At 47.3% G+C, this 15593-nt stretch overlaps 2 pseudogenes; both read left to right on the top strand.

Annotated features, from left to right (window-relative positions):
• The window catches only part of LOC105297193, a 57541-nt pseudogene extending 43743 nt beyond the window's left edge, over positions 1–13798 (top strand).
• Positions 13799–13943: 145 nt separating this feature from the next.
• LOC105297194 overlaps positions 13944–15593 on the top strand; it is a 12833-nt pseudogene continuing 11183 nt past the window's right edge.

Here is a 15593-nt window from a genome sequence, read left to right on the forward strand (position 1 = left end):
GTGAAGCTGGCTGTGCACTGGGGAGAGATGTAGTAGCAGGGAACCTGGGTCACATGCCAGAAGGCTTGAAGACCAAGGCTAGACTTCTAAGACTGGAGAATCACAGCACCCTAGAATCTTAGAGTCTTAGACTTCCATTCATTCATTCATTCATTCACTCACTCACTCATCCACTCCATAAACTCACTGAGCCCTACCCTGGATTAATTCCTGTGCTAAGCATGCAGAAGATGAGAAAGACCTGGTACTGTCCTCTAGATGCTTCCAGTCTAGTGGAGAAGACAGGAGGTAGATGTTGACAAAGTGAAAGGTGGCATTCTGTGTGTCAAAAGAGCAGAATTGACAGTACGGTCTGGGTAAGGTCACAGGTCTCTTGGACAGAGGGATCAGGGAAGGCTTCTTGGAGTAGGAGGCCTCCAAGCTGGGCTTGGGAGAACAGATAGCAATTTGGAGAAAAGTCCTAACCTCCAGTCTGAAAGAGAGCTTTCACTTCCTTTCTCGGACTTCATTGGACAGTCACTCTTATGAGTCCTTCTCAGCCCCTACTTCAAATGCCTTGGCTTATGTCCTCCCTAACCCAGGATGAAAATGGGATCAAGCTGTCAGACGCAGACCTCCGGGCTGAGGTAGACACGTTCATGTTCGCAGGCCACGACACCACTACAAGTGGCATCTCTTGGTTTCTCTACTGCATGGCCTTATACCCCGAGCACCAGCAACGTTGTCGGAAGGAGGTCCGTGAGATCCTTGGAGACCAGAACTCCCTCCAGTGGTGAGTGAGGCTGTGAATAAGCCCTGTCAGTCCTGCTCAGGACAGGGCTGTGCCCATGCCATCTAGTGTCATTGCAGATGACACAAAGCCATCCTGGAAACCACGTGAGGGCATCAGTGCTCCCATGTGTGGACACACCCCTGAGCCCATTCTCCCATAACAGAGCCTTTCAGATGTGAGTAACGTAGTGAAGATTGTCAATAGGAGGCTGATTTCTTATGTGCTGACTCTGATCACAGAACCTGACTCTTCTGGGTTCCTGGATAGAGCAGAGAAGACTGGGAGAGAAAGAGGTGGAAATTGGGGATGAACAGAGTTGGGAAAGCCAGGACTGCTGATTGCTTCCCACCTGCCTTTGGCAAGCCATGTGCAGCCTTCACTCTTCTAATGAAGGAGAAAGGGCTGTTTCCCAAACTCCATCACTGAAAAAGTTTTGATTCTTCTGTTTCTTGGCTCAGGTCAAACTCATTAACATGACAGTGATTGATGCCGACCTCTCTGTGCAGTAGGAGCTCTGAGAATCTTCCATAGGCTCTTCTCCCACCTCTGCCCTCACATCCATCTCTCCTTTTCTCTTGCCCTCCTGTCATACACCTCAGCTCAAGCACGAGCACAGGGCTAGGCACACAGCAAGGGTGCAGGATGGCCAGTTGATGGGAGAAATTTTAGATCGATTTGAAGAAGACTGATCTATAAATCCAGGTCTAAGATTTGGAGGACAAAGTCTCATGACTTACTTTTATCGGTTGGTTGTTGGAAAGCTCCCAGGGTTTCCAGCTATGTGTCAGGTGCTCTTGGAGGTTTGGTGAGGGTAAGGGTAGGGAGAGGAGGAGGAGAAGCCAAGTGGCTCCCCTCGGGGGTTTTTAGAGAGAGAATCTCATGTAAATAAAAATCTAGAGAAAACCACAGAATAGGGTAGGATTAAGTGTCCCCATGTTGTGGGCGAGGAATCAGAAGAGGTGAGACTTGAATTTGCTTTCTAAGGAAGTATGGAACTCATATAGGCAAAGGGAGAGAGAGCTGGGCATTCTAGATGTGAACACAGCACAGAGAGAGAAAGTTGAAATCTTTGTTTTATTTTTACCTCATTTTCTCTAGAGCTTGAAGCAACTTGAAGGATACTTATTCAATAATACATTATGAATAATGTATTATCCATGAAGACAAATGAATAACGAGGATGTGAGGGGTGAACCCTTGGGCTTGGTACTCTGTAACAGGGTTTTGCGAAGTAATTGTAGTTGGACCTCAAATTTAGTTCTGAGCTTCCTAGTGGCAAAGGGAAAGGAGAAATACACACACATACCTGTGACATATACAAATATATATATAATATATATGTATATATATGTATATATATTTACCTGAAGTTGTCATTGTTCATACATTTATTACTTAATTCAACCAGTGAATATCAGCTCCTTTTTATTTCCACTCCAGCTCCATAGGAGAAACTAAACAAAATCTACAGAACTGTCCTCGTGGGGCTTCTATGGGGCTCTGAGAGACATAGGAGTGACCTTGTCTTTCATGTCTGGGTGCACATACACCCAAGGTCCTGTGCTTTCTCTTGCTAGTAGTGAAGATGAGGGAGGGATGGGGAAAAGTGGAGTCAGAACCCCTGGGCCCAAGTGGCTACCCCATGTCTAGTCTGGCCTGAACACTTGTGCACTTGTGTCTCTCTGACTCTTGGGGTGTGAGATGTTGGCAAAGGGAGAATTTGGGGCTGGAACTGTCTTCTTCAGTCCTTATCTCCAGAAAGGACAGGTTGTATTGCTGGCAGGGAGGACCTTGGCAAGATGACCTACTTGACCATGTGCATCAAGGAGACTTTCCGCCTCTACCCACCTGTGCCCCAAGTGTACCGCCAGCTCAGCAAGCCTGTCAGCTTTGTGGATGGCCGCTCTCTACCTGCAGGTGGGATGGAGTTGGTTCTTAGATAGAACTGCAATTGTTAGAGATGCTCCTCTGACACTTTCTGTGCCTTTGGCCAAATCTTTGCACAAATGGTGAAGAGCCTATACTTTGCGTTTGGCCTGGGTTCAAATCTTGGGTCTATAGCATATGATTAAATCCCTCTACCTCTAAGCCTTCATTTCCTCTTCTGTAAAATGGGGTGAGAAGAGTACCTGACCTACAAGGTTATTGTCAGGATTAAAGAGACAATATTCATCAGGGCTGTCACATACCACCATGCAGGCTATGCCCTAAACAACTTCAGGAGGCATCACTTCCATGGACTGTGTTGCTGTGCAGTGCACAACCTGTACAACTGCATGTGGGGGCTTTGTAAAGAGTGTTTAACTCTGTATCTGGCTCATAGTAAGCACCCAGTGAATGGTAGCTATTCCTATTGATGTCATAATGTAATGCGTGGTAACTTGCATTGGGAGTCATTTAATTGCAAGCATAAAGTGTGTAGGAGTCCTTGTCTGTCTGCCTTGCAGTGGGGTGGGTGGTGCCTTCCTCTTTTTTCTGTCCCACAAATGCCTGTCAAGTGTTGTGCCCATTGCTGGGCTACATGAAGTAGCTATATGTGATGACAATTGAAAGCACTTCTATATGCGGAGCGATGTCATGACCTCTCTCTCTGTCACTGGCAGTGCTGAGGCAGGGGCTGGTGCCCAGTCAGGAGGATACAAGAGTTTTCTGGCCCTGGGAGGAGGTGGGCCCGGCCATCCTGTGAACCTTGGTAACCTGGCCTCTGCTCTGCTCACAGGCAGCCTGATCTCTCTGCACATCTATGCCCTTCACAGAAACAGCACAGTATGGCCCAACCCTGAGGTACCCATACCTGCGCCAAAAGGTCAGGGGGGATGGGGGACTGTGGGGTCACCCTCCCTGTGGACCTGGCTGGTGTTTAGGCAAGGCCTGTCCCCTCAGGTTTTTGACCCCATGCGCTTTTCCAATGAGAATACTTCCCAACGCCATCCCTACGCCTACATGCCCTTCTCTGCAGGGCCCAGGTAAGGAGAGGCCCAATACCTCCAGGCTCTCTGGACTGGGGCGGGGGTGAGTGTGGGGGATGTCGTGGCCAGGCATCATTTTGATGAACTCAGTGATGAAGGGGACCATGCTGGGTTTGTGGTGTTCCTAGTGCAGGGTAAATTCTGGAGACATTTTCTTGCCATTAACATATTCATGTCCCTGGAAGCTGGTATTGTAGATATATCATTCTGAGAGGCCCCCAAAAGCCTGAACTCCCAATGAGATCTACTCAGCTTGAGTTCTACCATGTTCCCGAGATCTGTTACTTACCTAGATCGATCAATTGATCAGACAATTATTCATTTAAACATTGTTAATAATTTTTTTTGGCTTTGAGAACACTGGATTTCATCACTCCAGACACCCCATAGCCTGATGCCTCTTTGTGCTGCCACTCACTGCAGGAATTGCATTGGGCAGCAGTTTGCCATGAACAAGATGAAGGTGATCACGGCCCTCTGCTTGCTCCGCTTTGAGTTTGTCCCCGACTTTTTGCGGCCACCCATCAAGATCCTGCAGCTGATCCTGCGCTCCGAGAATGGCATCTACCTCCACCTGAAGCCACTGGGCCTGAGCTCTGAGAAGGGGCTCTGCCAAGATTAGGGCCCCAGGCAACCCAGGCTTTGGCCTCTTTCTGAGCATCGCCCTCCCCAGGCTGAATTGTGGAGCAGCTGTGGCTCCCTGCCTTTGGGAGACCTGTAGTTTAGAGGGAGATTGGTACCTGCATAGACAATCAGCCCAAAGATGGTGCCATGTAAACATGTGTGTCTATAAATGCTTACTATTCATGTATTCTAGAGCTAACACAATCATTTAACAAATATGCGAGCATCTACTTGCTTCTGGAATCTTCATTTTTCTCCATAATTGTCAGCCTTTCTAAAACATAGCAGAAACTTACATTCCAGGCAGAGTGACACACTGAATGCAATGGAAGCTGTGTCTTGGGATTCACTGTTATGGCAGGTACTCACCTACCCCATATGATAGAGGGATGGCTTTCAGGGCTTGCCCACTCACTGAAATGAGTATCTTTGTTTAACATTATGTAAGCATATTTGGAATATAACACAAGGAAAATTTGCCTAAAGCAAATATGTACAAAACAATGATTTTCTAAAGCAAACTCCCAGATAGCTACCGCTAAAGGTCAAGGAATAAGATGTGTGGTTTCACAGGTATGTCTTCTGCCCTCCTGAGAAAGGACTCTGTAGTCCATCTGCCATCGTCAACATCTGTGTCACAGTCATCGATGTTCTGGCTATTAGGGCTTTGGCTGGGGAAAGTGGCAGAATGGCATCAGAGAGGGGCTTCCTGGTAGAGATGGTGCTTGAATCACACCTAGAGGCAGGGTGAGGTATGAGGAGCAAAGAAGGACTTTTGGGGAGGGCCTCAGTCTGGAGCCACAGGATGAATCAGAGATACTTCTCCAGTTGTTACCCCTGCAACAGCTACTTGATGGCTGGGGGTACATAAACCTCTAGAGTTCAAGTTCTAAGGCCATTAGCAGGCTCTAGTCTGGAGTTAGACAGGCATGGAAGGGAGGGTACTGGTGACTGGAAAGAGACGAGAGAGAATTTTTACCCTGGGACTTGGAGATGTCTCTATGTTGCCCAAGGGATGTACCAGCTGTAGACACATCCTTTTTAGTTTTCATGCTTCCTCTCACAGAAGGAGGCCACAGTCCTGGAATGTTGGCCATGGGCTACTTGCTCACTCCTGCAAAGCCCTGTCAAGACCTAAACTTCTTTGCCCATGTACGGCAAGAATGCAGAATCCTTAGCCAAAATGTACAGCAATGTCCCCCTCTGTCCTGACTCTGGACTGACCTTTCTCTACACAAATGAAAACAAAGTTTCTAGGGCCATCACCTGGGAGCTGAGCCCAATGGTCATTACTAAACCTGGTGGTATCAAAGTTTAAAATATTTCTCTTTTTCTTATTTCTGGACTGTCAGGAGACCTGTGAGACTAGACTAGAGGAAGCCACTAATCCACTTCAATGTCAAGGAAAGGAACCTACTGAGATGTTCATTAGGGAGGAGCTTGAGCTGAGCCTTCTGATCTGGACTCTTTTGACCAAGACTCCATAAGAACTGTTGACTGTCTGAGGGCATGTATTTCTGGGAAACAGAGATGAGAGCTCTGGAACCAGAGGGAAGTGGGAGACTCCATAAGAGAGGGGCGGAAGGAGCCTGGGGACCCAAGGGCACCAAAGATGAATTCCATTTCATCCTTCTAGCTCTCAAACACACCTGCTGCCTCCTCTGATCCAAGGCGCTTGTGTGCACATGTGTGAGGGCTGAGTGTGGTGTGTGAGGGGCATGTACAGGTATGGCTGCATAGACTGTTTCATGGGTTGTGTACAGGTATGGCTGCATAGACTGTTTCATGGGTTGTGCGTGTGAGTGTGAACTCAGCCTGGGTCTTTCCCCATTGCCTGGAGCCAGCAGAGTCACCTCTTGGTCACTCTTCTCACCCGTTCTACCTGTGGAATCCTGTGTTTAGAACCGTGTCCATGGCTGACCACCTGGAATTCCAAGTTTCCATTGTCCTGTGCTCTCTGAGCATGGCTACTGAGTCCTTCTGCACCATCTGATGCCAAAGGACCTGCCTAACTTTCTGTCCAGGATGCTTTCAGCTCACTTTCCTGCTCTATATATTAGTCAAGTCTTGAGTGCCCACCCTGCCCCTTGTCAGAGTAGAGCAAACGAGCCCAGTGACCACAAGGCAAAAGGACTGAAGGGAGGTCCTGGACGCAGGCACCATCTGGGGAGAAGCCCTTCAGGGAGGCAGAAAAAAGCATCCCACCACACTCAGAGGGCTGCTGAGAGGTCTGTCTGTGGCACCCAGGGCCCTGGCATAGACAAGGCAGAGGGTAGGATGACAGGATGACTTGTGTTCAGAAACAGCAAGAGAACAAGCCCAGCTTGAGAGAGGCTGGTGAAGGAGGACAAAAGGAACAGGACCAGGGTTAGAAGGACCCGTACCACACAGTCACCAAATGTGGCAGGGTTGCAGAAGACCTTCTTCCTTCACGGTAGCTGACCAGAGATGCATGGGCTGTCCAGTGGGGAAGGCAATACCAGATGTTTGCTGCTTGGGGTCTGACATTCTCTCCTACTGGCCATGAACCTTTACTTACCTGGACAACTCCAAGGCTCTCCTGGACAGCTGCCCACTCTGTGGCCTCTGAGGTGATGAGACACATCTGGCTTGGCACCATAGAGAAGATACTATCTCTCTTCCATCTATCTTCTCTAAGAGAAGAGAAACACTTCATATAATATTGAGAACTTCATTTCAGGGAAGAAGAAAGAAAAAGTGTGAGAATGACAAATGGGTATACAGGCAATACACAGAAGAGACTGACGACATTCATTTGGGGACTTTTTAGTCTAAATAATGGCCCCAGTACTAGGCCCTTCTACTTCCTCTTGCATTGACACATTTGTTACCCAGAGTTGGAGAGTGTATCTGTCCCTCAGGTCTAGATCAAACCCAGGACAGAGAAGCTTTCTACTTTATCCCCTCAGAAAAAATGTTTGCTGGTATACCAAAAGGTTGTTTTCATCATAACTTATTCCCAAAATTTAGACTATTGTAAGAGAACAGGTTTAATTATATAAAGAACTTTCTGAGACTGGAGGCCTCACTTTACAAAATTTTCTTTACAGTCTTAAGATGCTGTAATGCACCTGTTCTGGAAAGTGAGGGATTCCAAACAGGATATCTGGAGAGACAGAAAGAGAGAATAGCCTTGTGAGCAGAGGCCCTCTGTGGGACTAGAGTAGGGTCAACATCCCCTTCCCACCACAGGACAAATGAGAGGAGCTCATCAGCCAGGACTCACATCTGGAGGTCATGGGACATATCTCCTTGATGACCCTGGACACCCTCATGAAGTGCGCCTTCAGCTATGAGGGCAACATCCAGACAGACAGGTCAGTGATAATCCTTCAGCTGCAGGGTTTTTGTTTTTATCAACTGTATGCACTTACCCCTTGTATGCAGACCATGGAAAAATCCCAGACCAGAGCAACCCTGATCCTTGCACAAGGAGAAGCCTGGCTGGGCATATTCCTTATAAATGACTGAGGGTCTCAGGGCTCTAAGTCAGAGTGAGGAATGCCGCAGGGTTGCCTGTCCCTACTGTCTGGGGAAACTTCCACCTAGAGCCCCACTGACCTCCAGATCAGAGGCCTCCCAACACTCCAGTCTTTTCTGCAACTTCTTTCTTCAGGAACTACCAACCCTACTCTCAGGCCATTAGGGACATAAAAAAAATCTCTTTACTTCTCGAGTAAGGAATTTCTTCTACCAGAACAACATCATCTACAGGCTGACTCCTAATGGCCGCCAGAACCACCGCGCCTGCCAACTTGTCCATCAACACACAGGTTAGACTCCACCTCCTGGGTTGCTCACCTCTTCATCAGGCTCATCTCAAAGAACTGATGTAATAGCCCGCTGAAATGTGAAAGGGTTAAAGAATAATTAAAACCTGAAACTGGACAAAGGAAGTCTATAACTTAGGCCTAGTTTCTGGAACCCCTAACCACATTCTGTTAATCACGAAACTTGTAACAATGAGCTCATACGCTAACTGCCAATTTTAGCCTGTGTAACCCTGCTTGCTTGCGTGGCATGAAAAATAATCAATTGTATATAAGCTGAAAATTACTGTTTGGCCATCGCCCATGGGAACACTGGCTATTGCCCATGGGAACATAGGCAATCACCCATAGGAACATAACATTCTAACAACAAGCTTTCTGCTTCTGTACTTCCTGCTTGCACACCTGACCAGTGGGTTGACAGGTAGTGAATAGGAGAAAGATGGACCTTTGTGTTTAAGACAGAATGAGGAATGGGATTTGGGGCTTAAAAACCTTGTATCTTGGCAATTCGGGGCTGCTCCTTTGCAAGGACAGCCGCCGGCTAATAAACTGTCTCCTGGTTAAGAGCACTCAAGTTGGGTCTGGTTATTATGGACACAACACTGACTCTGATACTCAGGAAGAGCTCCCTGCTGCCTCTTCAGAATCAGAGACACAACCACACTGGGTACTGCCCTGGTCCAAGGCTTGGGAACCGGGAGAAGAGTGTTTGAGGGGGCGAGCAGGAGTTTACGAGTGACACCACATTGGTGATGGTGAATGAGACGCCCTCCGGGCAGCATTCAAACAGAGCCTACTCCGTGGGCAGTTTTACTGAGGGGAGGCCTGACCTGCAGTCAGATGAGGCAGGTTACTCACCCCTGATGTGTATACCTACTCCCACACTAATCTTCATCCACTGGCACCCAGATTCAAGCAATGTGGGGCCAATGGGGATACCGTAGGTGGCTGGTGCTGGGCACCCGGAATTCTCATCTCTTCCTGGGAATCACTGTTCTGGGACAGATCGAGTGATCAAGGTGAGGAAGGCATATCTGAAAGACGAGGGGAAGCTGGAGGAGGTCAGGAAGAAGAGGCACCTGGATTTCCTGGACATTCTCCTCTTTGAAAGAGTGAGTGTGTATAGAGGAGACCTGAAGCTTTATCCTGAAGTGCAGAAGACAGGGCAAACCCTGTACTCCCTCCATGCCTTCCCCAGATGAAGAATGAGAGCAGCTTATCTGACAAGGACTTCTATGCTGAAGTGGACACATTCATGTTTGAAGGCCATGACACCACAGCCAGCAGCATCTCCTGGATCCTCTATGCTCTGGCTCTGCACCCTGAGCATCAGCAGAGATGCAGGGAGGAGATCCAGAGGCTCCTAGGGAATGGGGCCTCCATCACCTGGTGAGTGCTACAGAGATGGGAAAGCCCCACCTGCTCAGCTAGAGGAGAACCCCTGGTTTGCCTGGGCCTTACCCACCTTCATGTTGGGCTTCACTTCAGGGACCACCTGGGACAGATGCCCTACACCACCATGTGCCAATGCGAATCTATCCTCCAATACCAGGCATCAGCAGAGAGCTCAGCAAGCCCATCACCTTCCCTGACAGACGCTCCTTACTCCTTCCCTGACAGACGCTCCTTACCCTTCACCACACTCACTAACCTGAGCACTCTGCAAGAACATGTGGAAGATAAGATCCACATGTCCTAGAATAGTTCTGAACCTCTCTGGTCTTGTTTCTTCATCATTAAGTGGATGCTTATTTTGTAGTTTAAATGAGGAATATGATATGCCGTGCACAAAACTGAACAACAGCAAAAGGTTAATAATAACCTATAAAGTTCATCTCAGCTGTGATATCTCACACGAATAGAATCCTAAGCTTTTACCTTTCTCCAGGACTAGCATTCCATCACATTTAGAATCCATGACTTTATGACACTACAGTAATTCCATTTGATGGCCCCACATTCTAATCCCAACTCTAGATTACAAGAGTCTGGGAAACATTCTGCCTTCATTGTCACATCTATTTGAATTTCCTCTATATTTGATATAATCTCTGGATAACTCCTTGTGACAAATCAAAATACTATGTGCCTGACAGTTAATATAATAATGACTCAGCCCAGGCAATCTTCTCCACAAGCAGATCTTGGACTCAAGATACAGCTTCAAGAACTTAGTCCTAAAATTCTAATTTTCTAGATGCGAGAGCTGCAAAGACAATCAGACAAGGGTAGGTGTAGATGTGGTTGCTTCCTTATGTGGTCTAGGCAAATAAGGGAGCTCAGGGAATGCACCGTAACAGGTCAGATGGTCCAGTTTCTTAGGAGCCCTCAGGTTGACGGCAGAGAGCAGCTGATGACCAGATCGGGGTTGGCTGCCATGGTTGGAGGGCACCCCTTGGCTCACCTCTGGTCGGAATCCCAGCCCTGCCACATCCTAGCTGTGTGATTATAGGCAAGTCGATCAGTCTCTGTGAGGCTCAGGTGCCTCACTAAACAATGGGGATATGAGTGTCTTCCATGAGGGGCTGTTGTGAGGATTGACTGAGTTAATGCATAATACCCAAGGGCTCATGGATGGCATTTGATAAACACGAGTTCTCACTTGAGTTCCTTCAAGAAGCAAGCATCCAGTTCTTTCTTGCTTTTCAATTGTGAATCAAGGTTATCTACTGCTAATGTGTGCACATGTGCTTTGCCATGTCTACGCCACCTCCATTGCAACAGGACAGTTCTACTTGGTGATACGCAGTGGGTCTCACTGTGGCTTCCAAGCTTTTCGTGCTTGCACCTGTCCTCTGCTGGAATGTGTCTGATCAGTCTTCTCTCTTTGTCCTTCAGGAATCACGGCTATGCTTTCCATTTATGGCCTTCACCACAACCCGGGTGTGTGGCCAAACCCAGAGATAATGGCCATGGGAGGTGGCATAGGCTGATCTGTCTAGACCAAAATCTTCAACTGTTCTCACCACAGGAAGTCCTGTGCCCTCCTGGATTGGAAGGAGGGCTTTGACCCTACTGCTCTGGCCCTGGTGCTATCTCTGCAGGTGTTTGACCCTTCCAGGTTTGCACAGGATTCTGCTCCACACAGCCATGCTTTCCTGCCCTTCTCAGGAGGATCGAGGTGAGACATCCAGTACTCGGGGGTCGCTGGGTGTATATCCTGATGTTTGTCACTTCCTACATTTACATGTGGTGTCTGCAGTTCTGTCCTTGTATGTTGGTGTGTTGGAAAGGAGGAGTTTGTCTATAGGTGTAAAAGAAAGGTGGCTTTTCAGGGCTCTATGCAGACACTTGGACCCACTGACTTTCTCAATGGTCAGACACAATTCAGCATCAGTGACTATTGCAAAATTCAGATATTCTTGTGCTTTCCTCAATTTAGGAATACGACTTCTCAGAATTAGAGTGTTCCATGAAAACTAAAATTCAGATGTTCGATTTTATCAGTTATCAGTACTCTTTAAAGACGATTTTTCCCTCTTCTCACATTCGCCGATCTGCCACTCGCTGTACCTGTGATGCTTGCACCTGTTTGGATTCCCAGCCATCTTCCTTGTCCTACCTGTTCAAGCCCCGCGTGTAAACGGCATGATAGTCGTTTGAAGAGAGATGAACACCAACGTGTGTCTATTTATGCCATCAATCCCTACAAAGGTTTGACTGCATATGAACAGTCACATAACCATGACAACTTTTCCAGTTGGTGAAATTCTTTATATAAAGTGGGATTTATATACCGCAGTCCCACAGTCTAATAGTCCAATGTGGGCAAAAAGCCTAAAAATAAGGACAATCAACTGATTTTGAGAGAATGTCCACTATTCTGCACATGATATGTAGCATTTGAAGGGTTCCTGGTGTTTAAAATATAAAGCATACTTGAAATAGCCGTTGAGATGGACGTACACTTTTGAACAATTGCTTTGAAAATCTGCAAAAACTACAGAAATCCTCCTGTGAAAGAATTACTTTTATACACTTTGTACTTGGTTACTAGAAAACAGCTTTTTCTGAATTGATAATTCTGTGAATTCTTCAAATGGTGAGTCAGCTTTCACAGAACATGCTTTAAACAAATACTCTTTCCAGAAATTGGCCATCACATCTGGTTCTCCACAGGACTGAGTTCCTCCTCAACCTTGGCTGCAAGCCATGTGGCTGACATTAGAGGACAGGAGAGTACTAGGCAGCTCAGCTCCTAGGTCAGAATTCACATGTACTTTTAGTTTTTTCAATATTAATTTACTTTCTGAAATCAGTGAACTTCATTCAAATATAAAAATATTATTTAAGCCTATCTCTGTGGGCCAATTCTTGTGCTAGAGATGAAAGATACTATCCCTTCCTCTAAGAGTAAACAGTCAAGAAACATGATTTATTCTTATTTTCACTCACTCATTCACTCATTGAGCAGACTATTGAATGTTCCCTGTTCCTTGCACTGTCCTGTGCCCTGGACTGTGATGTGTCCTTGAGTAAAACAGTGAGGGGTCCAGGAAGATGAAGAGGTACAGTCAGCAAGAGGGGATGAGGGTGGGATGTCATTTGACACTGCCTTGAGCATGTGACAGATTGGAGGGACTGCATTCCGTGATCTCAACATCAAGAGCTGAGTTATGAAGTGGAGCTGGACAGGTAAGAGGTGAGGAGGCAACAACCCATAGAGGGCTTTGATGTCAGCTGAGGCACTTGGACATGTCCTACCTGTGATAGAGGTCATAGGAGGGTCTGAGCTGGGCTGTGGCTTTAGTATAGAAGGAGGGCAGGAAGGGAGATACAAAAGTCTGGGTGAGGAGATGACAGATGATAAGGAGGGGCATTTCTAGGGTAGAATAGGAAGAGTACAGAAGCTCCTTGAAAGGGAGAGGCAGGAAGCTGGACCATTTGTTGGGAGGTAGCTGGTGCAACTGGTTGGTGGTTGTGAACCCCTGGTAGCCCCAGCAAGCTTCCCTGTTGTCATTCTGACTTCCTTACACAGCCTCATCTTCTCTCTGAAGATCACAGTTCCCATGCATCCTTCTAGACAATGAGGGCCTCAAAGTGTGTCTCACCCAACTCCATACCACGCCTTGACCTGGCCTTCACGTTGTGAAACCAGAAACTGCTTGTGGAAGGAGTGAACAGTGATAATTAACTTTTTTAATGTTTTACTTGACTTTTTAATGTTTTACTTTGACTCGGTGGCTTAGAGCACGGAGCAACCCAACAGGAGTTATGCCCGCTGAGAACAGAAGTAGGAGTTAGGAGCCAGTTCTGGAAGAGAGATAGGCTTTGTCAAATGTCAAGAAGAGAATATGAAGCAAGGATTGGGGGTAGAGGTGTCTGTGATCTGTAAGGAAGCAGATCAAGGCTAAGCTGCATAAAGGGAGGCCATAGCTGCCCTGTTCCTGACAAAGGCTTAGTGCCCAGTACCTGCCCAGCTCAGAACAGGTGTGAACCACTTCTCATTTCGTTTTCTCTCTCTGGCTCAGGAACTGCGTTGGGGAGCAGTTTGCCATGAACGAGCCGAAGGTGGCTGTGGCTTGACCTTGCTCCACTTTGAGCTGGCACCAGATCCTTCCAGAGTCCCCATCCCCATATCAGCAGTTGTGTTGCAATCCAGTAATGGGATCCACCTGTGACTGAGAAAGCTCCTCTAACCCTTGTTGGTTCCAGGATAAGCTCCAAGGAACTCTTTGCTACCATCCTGCCTTCCAGTTACCTGCTTATCTTTCCAATTCCTGCTTATCTTTCCAATTCCTGCTTTCTCTTTTCCCAGAGGCAGATAGAGATCTGCCATTCTACATGATCTCCTGTCTCCAGTTCTCTGCCCATCTGCTCCTCTCCCTGTCTTTTTCACTTCTGCCTCCTTGTCTTCCCCTGTGTTAGTTTCCTTCAGCTACTATAAAAATTCAACACAGCTTTAATGATTTAAAACAATACAAAATTTTCTCTTAGGGTTCTAGAGTCAGAAGTCTAAAATGAGTTCACTGGACCACAACCAAGGTTTGGCAGGGCCACTTTACCTCCCGGGCTGGGGTAGAGAATCCCTCTCTTATCCTTTTCAGCATCAAGAGTTGCATTCCTTACATTCCTTGGCTTCCGGAGCCTTCCTACTTATTCAAATCCAGGAGCATCTTTAAATGTCTCTTTTCCTCTGTCTTCACATTGTTTTCTCATTCATCAAATGATAGATGAGCCCAGCTGGTGAGTCAGAGACCTGATGAGAGGTGATGGGATGTCAGGATCCGGCTCTGAGAGAGCAGCCCTGGTCTCCATTTCCTTCCACGGGTTGGCTCAATTCCATGCCGATGCCCTGGGCCCCAGGCCAGAGCTCACTTGAATGACATCCTGGTATGTCCCCCTTGCCACTGAAGCTGTCAATGCCCAGGCCAGCCAGCAGCGGATTGTCCTGTTGTCCAGGATAATGACTCTCACTCTAGCTCACTGTGCTGAAGATATGGAGACGAGAGGAGAGCAGATCATGTTTCCACCACAGTTCCACTTTCCCATGGCCATGACCAAAGTGTCATCCAAGCTGGTTCCTGGATACTTTCCTGTCCCATCTAGTTTTGGGAAACCCTGTCACAGTAAGTTTTCTGGGTGGCTGTGTCTGATGGATGTCTGAATGACACACATGTCTGAGAACAGACTTTTTTAGTTGTGCTGTGAGTGGGTGTGTGCAGGTGAGAGAGGGACAAACTCACCAGCATTACTTGGACAGAGTCAGCCAAGAGCCTAACGTAGGGCTTCAGGATGTCACAGTGGAAGGCTGGGGTCAGCATGGAACCACTTCTGTTTATTCAACAGGAGCAAACCATAACCTGAAGCAGAGATGGGTGTGTGGGGAGAGAGGAGGTGGAATTAGAGGGATGACTGGGGACGATTTGGGAGGAACCAAGGATTTCAGGAGAAGACCCATCGTAAGCAATGACAAGAATTGCTAGTACACTTCAGGAATGTGAATTCCCCAAAATGGCTCATACCTAGGCTGTCATTATGAAGACTCCGAGATCAAGGCAGAAAAAGAGTAGAGGGGCAGGTCACAGAAGGACTTAAATAAATGTCACTCTGAAAACATTGGAGAACAACTGAGAAGTGACGTGGAAAAAGTGGAGCTTTAGGAAGGCTCTCACCACCATCCTAAAGGGGTGAGGGCTTGATCAGAGAAGACAGTGTGGATTAATTCAGAGATGAGGGTAATGACATGGTGCCGGCCACCTGTTGTTCTCTGTGAGCCAAAGAGATAGCTTTTGGTAAACCCACCTGGCAGTTAATCCACAGTCCTGGTTCAACATACTTATCAATCCAGGGAGCCAGGAGTCTGTACACATCATTTGCCTTTGGGTCTGAAAGGCAAGAAAGGGCATTACAGGAAACTGGAAGAGACCAGTCAAGGCAGGCAGGCCCCAGGAGCCAGCTGTGGTCTAGACCTGGGCTGCCATCCCTTTTTTT

The sequence above is a fragment of the Pteropus vampyrus genome, unplaced genomic scaffold (genome assembly GCF_000151845.1).
Source record: "Pteropus vampyrus isolate Shadow unplaced genomic scaffold, Pvam_2.0 Scaffold135, whole genome shotgun sequence".
NCBI lineage: Eukaryota > Metazoa > Chordata > Mammalia > Chiroptera > Pteropodidae > Pteropus > Pteropus vampyrus.